The sequence below is a fragment of the Bombina bombina genome, chromosome 2 (genome assembly GCF_027579735.1).
Source record: "Bombina bombina isolate aBomBom1 chromosome 2, aBomBom1.pri, whole genome shotgun sequence".
Taxonomy (NCBI): domain Eukaryota; kingdom Metazoa; phylum Chordata; class Amphibia; order Anura; family Bombinatoridae; genus Bombina; species Bombina bombina.
The window spans coordinates 473,394,184-473,403,664 of NC_069500.1; positions in this window are offsets into that span (position 1 = coordinate 473,394,184).

Here is a 9,481-nt window from a genome sequence, read left to right on the forward strand (position 1 = left end):
AATAACATTAATATATTCAAAATGTAGCTAGGTCTAAGATTCATTCATTAATTCCTCACTTACAATACCCTTTGTTGAGTACTTGTTTCTAACCCAAAGAATAATAAATACTTTCACATATGATTTCTAAGAATTTTGCAAAGACTTAAATACCCCCAGAATCAGTCAAAACAAGAATAAAATACTATGAAAACAATGGTCACTCCGCAAAATATCAACAGTAAAACTTTTTTTAATATATATATGGCTTACCAGTGCATTTTTTTTAAATAGCAGAATTAATTCTACATTGGGGAGTTATAAAAATCATGTACATAAATGAAAACAAAATTTTTTTTGTTCATCATTTGAGTGTTAATTAAATCAAAATTTATACAACTGATAGAATTTTACAAAAGCAAGAATTTTATTTACTGCTTTGGAGCAACTGTATGCACACAAAAGCCTGACAAGAGAGACCTACATCATTTCTGGATTAATGTCTTTAATAAAGTTTGCTCTATAACCCAAAATGATGAGGCCTTTTGCAGATCTTAAGTTGTTATTATACTGTAGATGAGAAGATAAAACTGAATTACATTTTACAGATTATTATTCATTGTTTACAACATTCCAATCTAACACAACCCTATATTTTATATAGGAATGGGTATTAACCTAGTGTTCTCAGGCATCTTTGTATTATGTAAAAGGTAGGTACCACAAGGTTAGTAGGAATTAGAATGCATAATATGTACAATTTTAACTAGGCTTAATTATAAAAAACACGTACAGTATTTTATATACAACTAATGTAGCTTGGGAACAGAGAACTTTCCAGAGGGAATTTCACAATACAATATTGTATTATTATTTTTTTTTAAATGAATTCATTACTAACTAAGCATGGACATTTTCCCAGTGGTATTCAGTTCTTTGCAGTGCTGGATAAATCACTGTGAAAGTGCAACACACAAAGATCTGTGCAAATCCACACTGATATTTCTAGTGCCAAAATAGAACCAAATGCCACAGCCTGTGGCCAAAGTCAGCATTAGTTAAGCAAACTAATTTAGAAAAAACACCCGTGCCTATTAGAAACTGTCTTTCTAAGCACGTAGTGACAACACGGTAATAAATTAGAGGAAAGATATCTCGGGTGAAGAAAAAAAAAAAAACCTTGTGTAGAGCTGTGTGATGGTTTGATGACCTGACAAAGCTAAGTGTCTTCAAATAAATATTAATTCATTCATTTATAGATTAGAACATTATTAACTATTCCAGGAAAATAAGATGCCCAGACCACACCTTTTGATCAAATCTAGAGGAAAAAGACATTTGAAGTGAAACAATGTAGAAATTACATTAATAAAGATCCTGTTCTGCAACTCATCAAGTATGAAAAAATCCAAATTCCGACTGGAATGCAGGTAGGAAGCGCCATTATGGTGTTTCTATGGCTATCAAATTAGAAAATTAATGAATATGTCACCACTCTTGGGCTACAAACAGCCCAGACGTGTTTCAACATGGTTTGTCTCCTTGAAAACATTATAGCAAGACTTAACCTACAAATGCCGTTAAACCAGCAAAAAACACTATGCATGAATGGTTCTCTGTGAAGTTTATTGCAATGGAATACTCTAGAGTAGGCTCATGCCTAAAATGGATAAAACAAAGTTTAGAATTAAGTTACTATTCACCCACACCCACCAAGTGACAGAATCCATCCTCCAGTTCTCAACTTCCTGCATTAAGAGAGCATATGAAGCCATACAATTAGTTTTAGACTACAAAATGATCCCCAACTAGTCAAGATACCATGCTGAAATGGTGGGTTATTTAAAGCTGTTTGCATTGCCAGATGAAACAATTTTTGAGAAGGATGGAACACATCACGAAAAGGCTGCAATACAGACAAAGATTCAAATCATTGGACTCATTGTTTAAACCTCTTGGGTATGTCCTCCTCTATCACAAATTCCACATTCACAGTTATATATGCTATAATAAGTGTAACTGATAAACATTAAAGGAAAAATATACCCAAACCAAAGATCTTATAAGAGGGTGTTGTCTTCAAAGATGCTGCATGAACACCCTTTCAAATGGACTGGGATCTCTCTGTCTCCAACCCCTTACAGGAAGGTTGATTTAGTCTGCTGCCTCTATATTCATAGTTTCCTATAGCCAAATACTGCAGTATTGGATGTTTTAGTAAATGTGGCAGTTTCAGATGATTAAAAAAGGTAAAGGAGCTATTTGTAAACAAATTAATACACTCCAGAATGTGCAGCATGTATCATTGGGATCACATTAAAGGGGAAATTGTTTTTACAGTACAATGTCCCGTGCATTGTGTATGAAACACTATAGCTCAAAATCTACACAGTGGTCCTTGGCAAAATAGGCAAGTTTTAGATGTTGCACATATCTGAGTGATGTGTGTGAGTGGGTGGGATTGACCACGAAGCCACAAAAACCTTGGTCAAGAAATTTAAGCAAGGGTTAGTCACTGGTTGTTGTAAGTAAGTGTTATTATAATAGAAAAATCCAAATTGTTTATAGTACATTGATTAAACTGTTACACAGTTTGCTACAACTGCTGACATGATCAGGATTCCTCAGCAAGAACTTATCGAGTGGGTTGAATATGCTATCATAACCTAAATTCCTTTAAGGACAGAAAAATAATGTTTTACAATAAAGTGCAATGATGTACATGTGTAAGCTACTGACCACTGCAGTTGTTAGCATCACATAGTCAGAGCATTTATATACATACATGTGTAATTGTTGTATTTTATATTAAATGACAAATCATAATTACAGTTCTTGGGAGGCAAAATGCAAACTGCATGTTATAAGCTGAACTTCAAAATGACTTAAGTTAAACGACCATTGCTTCTTGTAGCATGCAATATGGTGAAAGCTATTACAGTATAATAAGCTACACATTTTGTGGTGAAATAATAAGAGATATTGTTATCTCACATTATTGGCAAGTTCTGGATTAGTGTTCTATGGATACCTCTTGTTTGAAGTATTGAGAAACAGCAATTGTTACAGCACTGTACGCAGCTGGGTACTCAATGGGTCTATGTAAGCATTAAGGCAAACTGGCACAGACTGCCAACAGAGGCTTATATACTGTACAGCTGTGTGGCAAAGTTCAAACTGATTCAGACCAGCACCAGTGAGCTGTATAGTGTATACTATTCCTTGAAGTAGCTAAATCTGCAGAAACTGTATAAAAACATAATTTATGCTTACCTGATAAATTCCTTTCTTCTGTTGTGTGATCAGTCCACGGGTCATCATTACTTCTGGGATATAACTCCTCCCCAACAGGAAATGCAAGAGGATTCACCCAGCAGAGCTGCATATAGCTCCTCCCCTCTACGTCACTCCCAGTCATTCGACCAAGAATCAACGAGAAAGGAGAAACCAAGGGTGAAGTGGTGACTGGAGTATAATTTAAAAAATATTTACCTGCCTTAAAAAACAGGGCGGGCCGTGGACTGATCACACAACAGAAGAAAGGAATTTATCAGGTAAGCATAAATTATGTTTTCTTCTGTTATGTGTGATCAGTCCACGGGTCATCATTACTTCTGGGATCCAATACCAAAGCAAAAGTACACAGATGACGGGAGGGGTAGGCAGGCTCATTATACAGAAGGAACCACTGCCTGAAGAACCTTTCTCCCAAAAATAGCCTCCGAAGAAGCAAAAGTGTCAAATTTGTAAAATTTGGAAAAAGTATGGAGCGAAGACCAAGTTGCAGCCTTGCAAATCTGTTCAACAGAGGCCTCATTCTTAAAGGCCCAAGTGGAAGCCACAGCTCTAGTAGAATGAGCTGTAATTCTTTCAGGAGGCTGCTGTCCAGCAGTCTCATAGGCTAAACGAATTATGCTACGAAGCCAGAAGGAGAGAGAGGTAGCCGAAGCCTTATGACCTCTCCTCTGACCAGAGTACACGACAAACAGGGAAGACGTTTGTCGAAAATCCTTAGTTGCCTGCAAGTAGAACTTGAGGGCACGAACTACATCCAGATTGTGTAGAAGACGTTCCTTCTTTGAAGAAGGATTCGGGCACAGGGAAGGAACCACGATCTCTTGATTGATGTTCCTGTTAGTGACTACCTTAGGTAAGAACCCAGGTTTAGTACGCAGAACTACCTTATCTGAATGAAAAATCAAATAAGGAGAATCACAATGTAAAGCTGATAACTCAGAGACTCTCCGAGCCGAAGAAATAGCCATTAAAAATAACACTTTCCAAGATAACAACTTTATATCAATGGAATGAAGGGGTTCAAACGGAACTCCTTGTAGAACGTTAAGAACAAGGTTTAAACTCCATGGCGGAGCAACAGTTTTAAACACAGGCTTGATTCTAGCTAAAGCCTGACAAAAGGCCTGGACGTCTGGATTTTCTGACAGACGCCTGTGCAACAAGATGGACAGAGCTGAGATCTGTCCCTTTAATGAACTAGCCGATAAACCCTTTTCTAAACCTTCTTGTAGAAAGGACAATATCCTAGGAATCCTAACCTTACTCCAGGAGTAACCTTTGGATTCGCACCAGTATAGGTATTTACGCCATATCTTATGGTAAATCCTTCTGGTAACAGGCTTCCTAGCCTGTATCAGGGTATCAATAACCGACTCAGAAAAACCACGTTTTGATAAAATCAAGCGTTCAATTTCCAAGCAGTCAGCTTCAGAGAAGTTAGATTTTGATGTTTGAATGGACCCTGTATCAGAAGGTCCTGTCTTAGAGGTAGAGACCAAGGCGGACAGGATGACATGTCCACTAGATCTGCATACCAAGTCCTGCGTGGCCATGCAGGCGCTATTAGAATCACTGATGCTCTCTCCTGTTTGATTTTGGCAATCAATCGAGGAAGCAGCGGGAAGGGTGGAAACACATAAGCCATCCCGAAGTTCCAAGGTGCTGTCAAAGCATCTATCAGAACCGCTCCCGGATCCCTGGATCTGGACCCGTAGCGAGGAAGTTTGGCGTTCTGGCGAGACGCCATGAGATCTATCTCTGGTTTGCCCCAACGTCGAAGTATTTGGGCAAAGACCTCCGGATGAAGTTCCCACTCCCCCGGATGAAAAGTCTGGCGACTCAAGAAATCCGCCTCCCAGTTCTCCACTCCCGGGATGTGGATTGCTGACAGGTGGCAAGAGTGAGACTCTGCCCAGCGAATTATCTTTGATACTTCCATCATTGCTAGGGAGCTTCTTGTCCCTCCTTGATGGTTGATGTAAGCTACAGTCGTGATGTTGTCCGACTGAAACCTGATGAACCCCCGAGTTTTTAACTGGGGCCAAGCCAGAAGGGCATTGAGAACTGCTCTCAATTCCAGAATGTTTATTGGTAGGAGACTTTCCTCCTGATTCCATTGTCCCTGAGCCTTCAGAGAATTCCAGACAGCGCCCCAACCTAGTAGGCTGGCGTCTGTTGTTACAATTGTCCAGTCCGGCCTGCTGAATGGCATCCCCCTGGACAGATGTGGCCGAGAAAGCCACCATAAAAGAGAGTTTCTGGTCTCTTGAACCAGATTCAGAGTAGGGGACAAGTCTGAGTAATCCCCATTCCACTGACTCAGCATGCACAATTGCAGCGGTCTGAGATGTAGACGTGCAAAGGGTACTATGTCCATTGCTGCTACCATTAAGCCGATCACCTCCATGCATTGAGCTACTGACGGGAGTTGAATGGAATGAAGGACACGGCATGCATTTAGAAGCTTTGTTAATCTGTCTTCTGTCAGATAAATCTTCATTTCTACAGAATCTATAAGAGTCCCCAAGAATGGAACTCTTGTGAGAGGAAAGAGAGAACTCTTCTTTTCGTTCACTTTCCATCCATGCGACCTTAGAAATGCCAGAACTAACTCTGTATGAGACTTGGCAGTTTGCAAGCTTGAAGCTTGTATCAGAATGTCGTCTAGGTACGGAGCTACCGAAATTCCTCGCGGTCTTAGTACCGCCAGAAGGGCACCCAGAACCTTTGTGAAGATTCTTGGAGCCGTAGCCAATCCGAATGGAAGAGCTACAAACTGGTAATGCCTGTCGAAGAAGGCAAACCTTAGATACCGGTAATGATCTTTGTGAATCGGTATGTGAAGGTAAGCATCCTTTAAATCCACTGTGGTCATGTACTGACCCTTTTGGATCATGGGTAAGATTGTCCGAATAGTTTCCATTTTGAACGATGGAACTCTTAGGAATTTGTTTAGGATCTTTAAATCCAAGATTGGCCTGAAAGTTCCCTCTTTTTTGGGAACCACAAACAGGTTTGAGTAAAACCCTTGTCCTTGTTCCGACCGCGGAACCGGATGGATCACTCCCATTAATAACAGATCTTGTACACAGCGTAGAAACGCTTCTTTCTTTATCTGGTTTGTTGACAACCTTGACAGATGAAATCTCCCTCTTGGGGGAGAGAATTTGAAGTCTAGAAGGTATCCCTGAGATATGATCTCTAGCGCCCAGGGATCCTGAACATCTCTTGCCCAAGCCTGGGCGAAGAGAGAGAGTCTGCCCCCCACTAGATCCGGTCCCGGATCGGGGGCCCTCGATTCATGCTGTCTTAGGGGCAGCAGCAGGTTTCCTGGCCTGCTTGCCCTTGTTCCAGGACTGGTTAGGTTTCCAGCCTTGTCTGTAACGAGCAACGGCTCCTTCCTGTTTTGGTGCAGTGGAAGTTGGTGCTGCTCCTGCTTTGAAATTCCGAAAGGGACGAAAATTAGACTGTCTAGCCTTAGCTTTGGCTTTGTCTTGAGGCAGGGCGTGGCCCTTACCTCCTGTAATGTCAGCGATAATTTCTTTCAAACCGGGCCCAAATAAAGTTTGCCCTTTGAAAGGTATATTAAGTAATTTGGACTTAGAAGTTACATCAGCTGACCAGGATTTTAGCCACAGCGCCCTACGTGCCTGAATGGCGAATCCTGAGTTCTTAGCCGTAAGTTTGGTTAAATGTACTACGGCCTCCGAAATGAATGAATTAGCTAGTTTAAGGACTCTAAGCCTGTCCGTAATGTCGTCCAGCGTAGCTGAACTAAGGTTCTCTTCCAGAGACTCCATCCAAAATGCTGCCGCAGCCGTAATCGGCGCGATGCATGCAAGGGGTTGCAATATAAAACCTTGTTGAACAAACATTTTCTTAAGGTAACCCTCTAATTTTTTATCCATTGGATCTGAAAAAGCACAGCTATCCTCCACCGGGATAGTGGTACGCTTAGCTAAAGTAGAAACTGCTCCCTCCACCTTAGGGACCGTTTGCCATAAGTCCCGTGTGGTGGCGTCTATTGGAAACATCTTTCTAAATATTGGAGGGGGTGAGAACGGCACACCGGGTCTATCCCACTCCTTAGTAACAATTTCAGTTAGTCTCTTAGGTATAGGAAAAACGTCAGTACTCGCCGGTACCGCAAAGTATTTATCCAACCTACACAATTTCTCTGGTATTGCAACAGTGTTACAATCATTAAGAGCCGCTAAAACCTCCCCTAGTAATACACGGAGGTTCTCCAATTTAAATTTAAAATTTGAAATATCTGAATCCAATCTGTTTGGATCAGAACCGTCACCCACAGAATGAAGCTCTCCGTCCTCATGCTCTGCAAGCTGTGACGCAGTATCAGACATGGCTCTAGTATTATCAGCGCACTCTGTTCTCACCCCAGAGTGATCACGCTTGCCCCTTAGTTCTGGTAATTTAGCCAAAACTTCAGTCATAACAGTAGCCATATCTTGTAATGTTATCTGTAATGGCCGCCCAGATGTACTAGGCGTCACAATATCACGCACCTCCCGGGCGGGAGATGCAGGTACTGACACGTGAGGCGAGTTAGTCGGCATAACTCTCCCCTCGCTGTTTGGTGAAATTTGTTCAATTTGTACAGATTGGCTTTTATTTAAAGTAGCATCAATACAGTTAGTACATAAATTTCTATTGGGCTCCACCTTGGCATTGGAACAAATGACACAGGTATCTTCCTCTGAATCAGACATGTTTAACACACTAGCAAATAAACTTGCAACTTGGTTACAATCTTATTTAACAAAAACGTACTGTGCCTCAAAGAAGCACTAAACGATTAAATGACAGTTGAAATAATGAACTGAAAAACTGTTATAGCATCAATCCTTGAAAACAACACAACTTTTAGCAGAGGTTTGTTCCCATTAGTAAAGTAACAATAATTAAATTTGAAACGTAAAAAATAACAGAGCAACGTTTTTAATCACAGTCAATATATAAGTCTCACAGCTCTGCTGAGAGAATCTACCTCCCTTCAAAGAAGTTTGAAGACCCCTGAGTTCTGTTAGAGATGAACCGGATCATGCAGGAAATACAAGAGTAACTGACTGGAAATTTTTGATGCGTAGCAAAGAGCGCCAAAAACGGCCCCTCCCCCTCACACACAGCAGTGAGAGAGAAACGAAACTGTCACAATTAAAACAAGCAACTGCCAAGTGGAAAAATAATGCCCAAACATTTATTCACTCAGTACCTCAGAAAATGCAAACGATTCTACATTCCAGCAAAAACGTTTAACATAATAAATACCTATTAAAAGGTCTAATGTATTTTTTACAGAGTAATTCCAGTGAAGTACCATCCCCAGAATACTGAAGTGTAGAGTATACATACATGTCATTATAACGGTATGGCAGGATTTTCTCATCAATTCCATTCAGAAAATAAAAACTGCTACATACCTCAATGCAGATTCATCTGCCCGCTGTCCCCTGATCTGAAGCTTTTACCTCCCTCAGATGGCCGAGAAACAGCAATATGATCTTAACTACTCCGGTTAAAATCATAGTAAAAACTCTGGTAGATTCTTCTTCAAACTCTGCCAGAGAGGCAATAACACGCTCCGGTGCTATTGTAAAATAACAAACTTTTGATTGAAGTTATAAAAACTAAGTATAATCACCATAGTCCTCTCACACATCCTATCTAGTCGTTGGGTGCAAGAGAATGACTGGGAGTGACGTAGAGGGGAGGAGCTATATGCAGCTCTGCTGGGTGAATCCTCTTGCATTTCCTGTTGGGGAGGAGTTATATCCCAGAAGTAATGATGACCCGTGGACTGATCACACATAACAGAAGAAATAAAAAACCAGCACAGCTTCTGCGCCAGCAGCTTACAGTTAAACACTACCCAAACATTCTGCAATGCCTAGATGTAATTGCTAAGGATTAGAATGCACCCACAGGTGCTTAGCAGAGTAATGTATGATTTCTAAAGCACCAGAAGAGCATTAACATCCCCAGTGCCAGTCCTTGTAACTGTTCACCCCATTCCATCAGATTATAGAACATGAAAATTAGAAATAAAATATGTAACTACCACGGTTAAATGAAATGTTCTTACCAGCATAAATGTCCTCTTGATAAGTTAAGTCTCATAAAGAATGTGTGGTCTGGGCAGTTACAATATTACCACCAGGTACACCCTACCTATGCATCTGCGCTC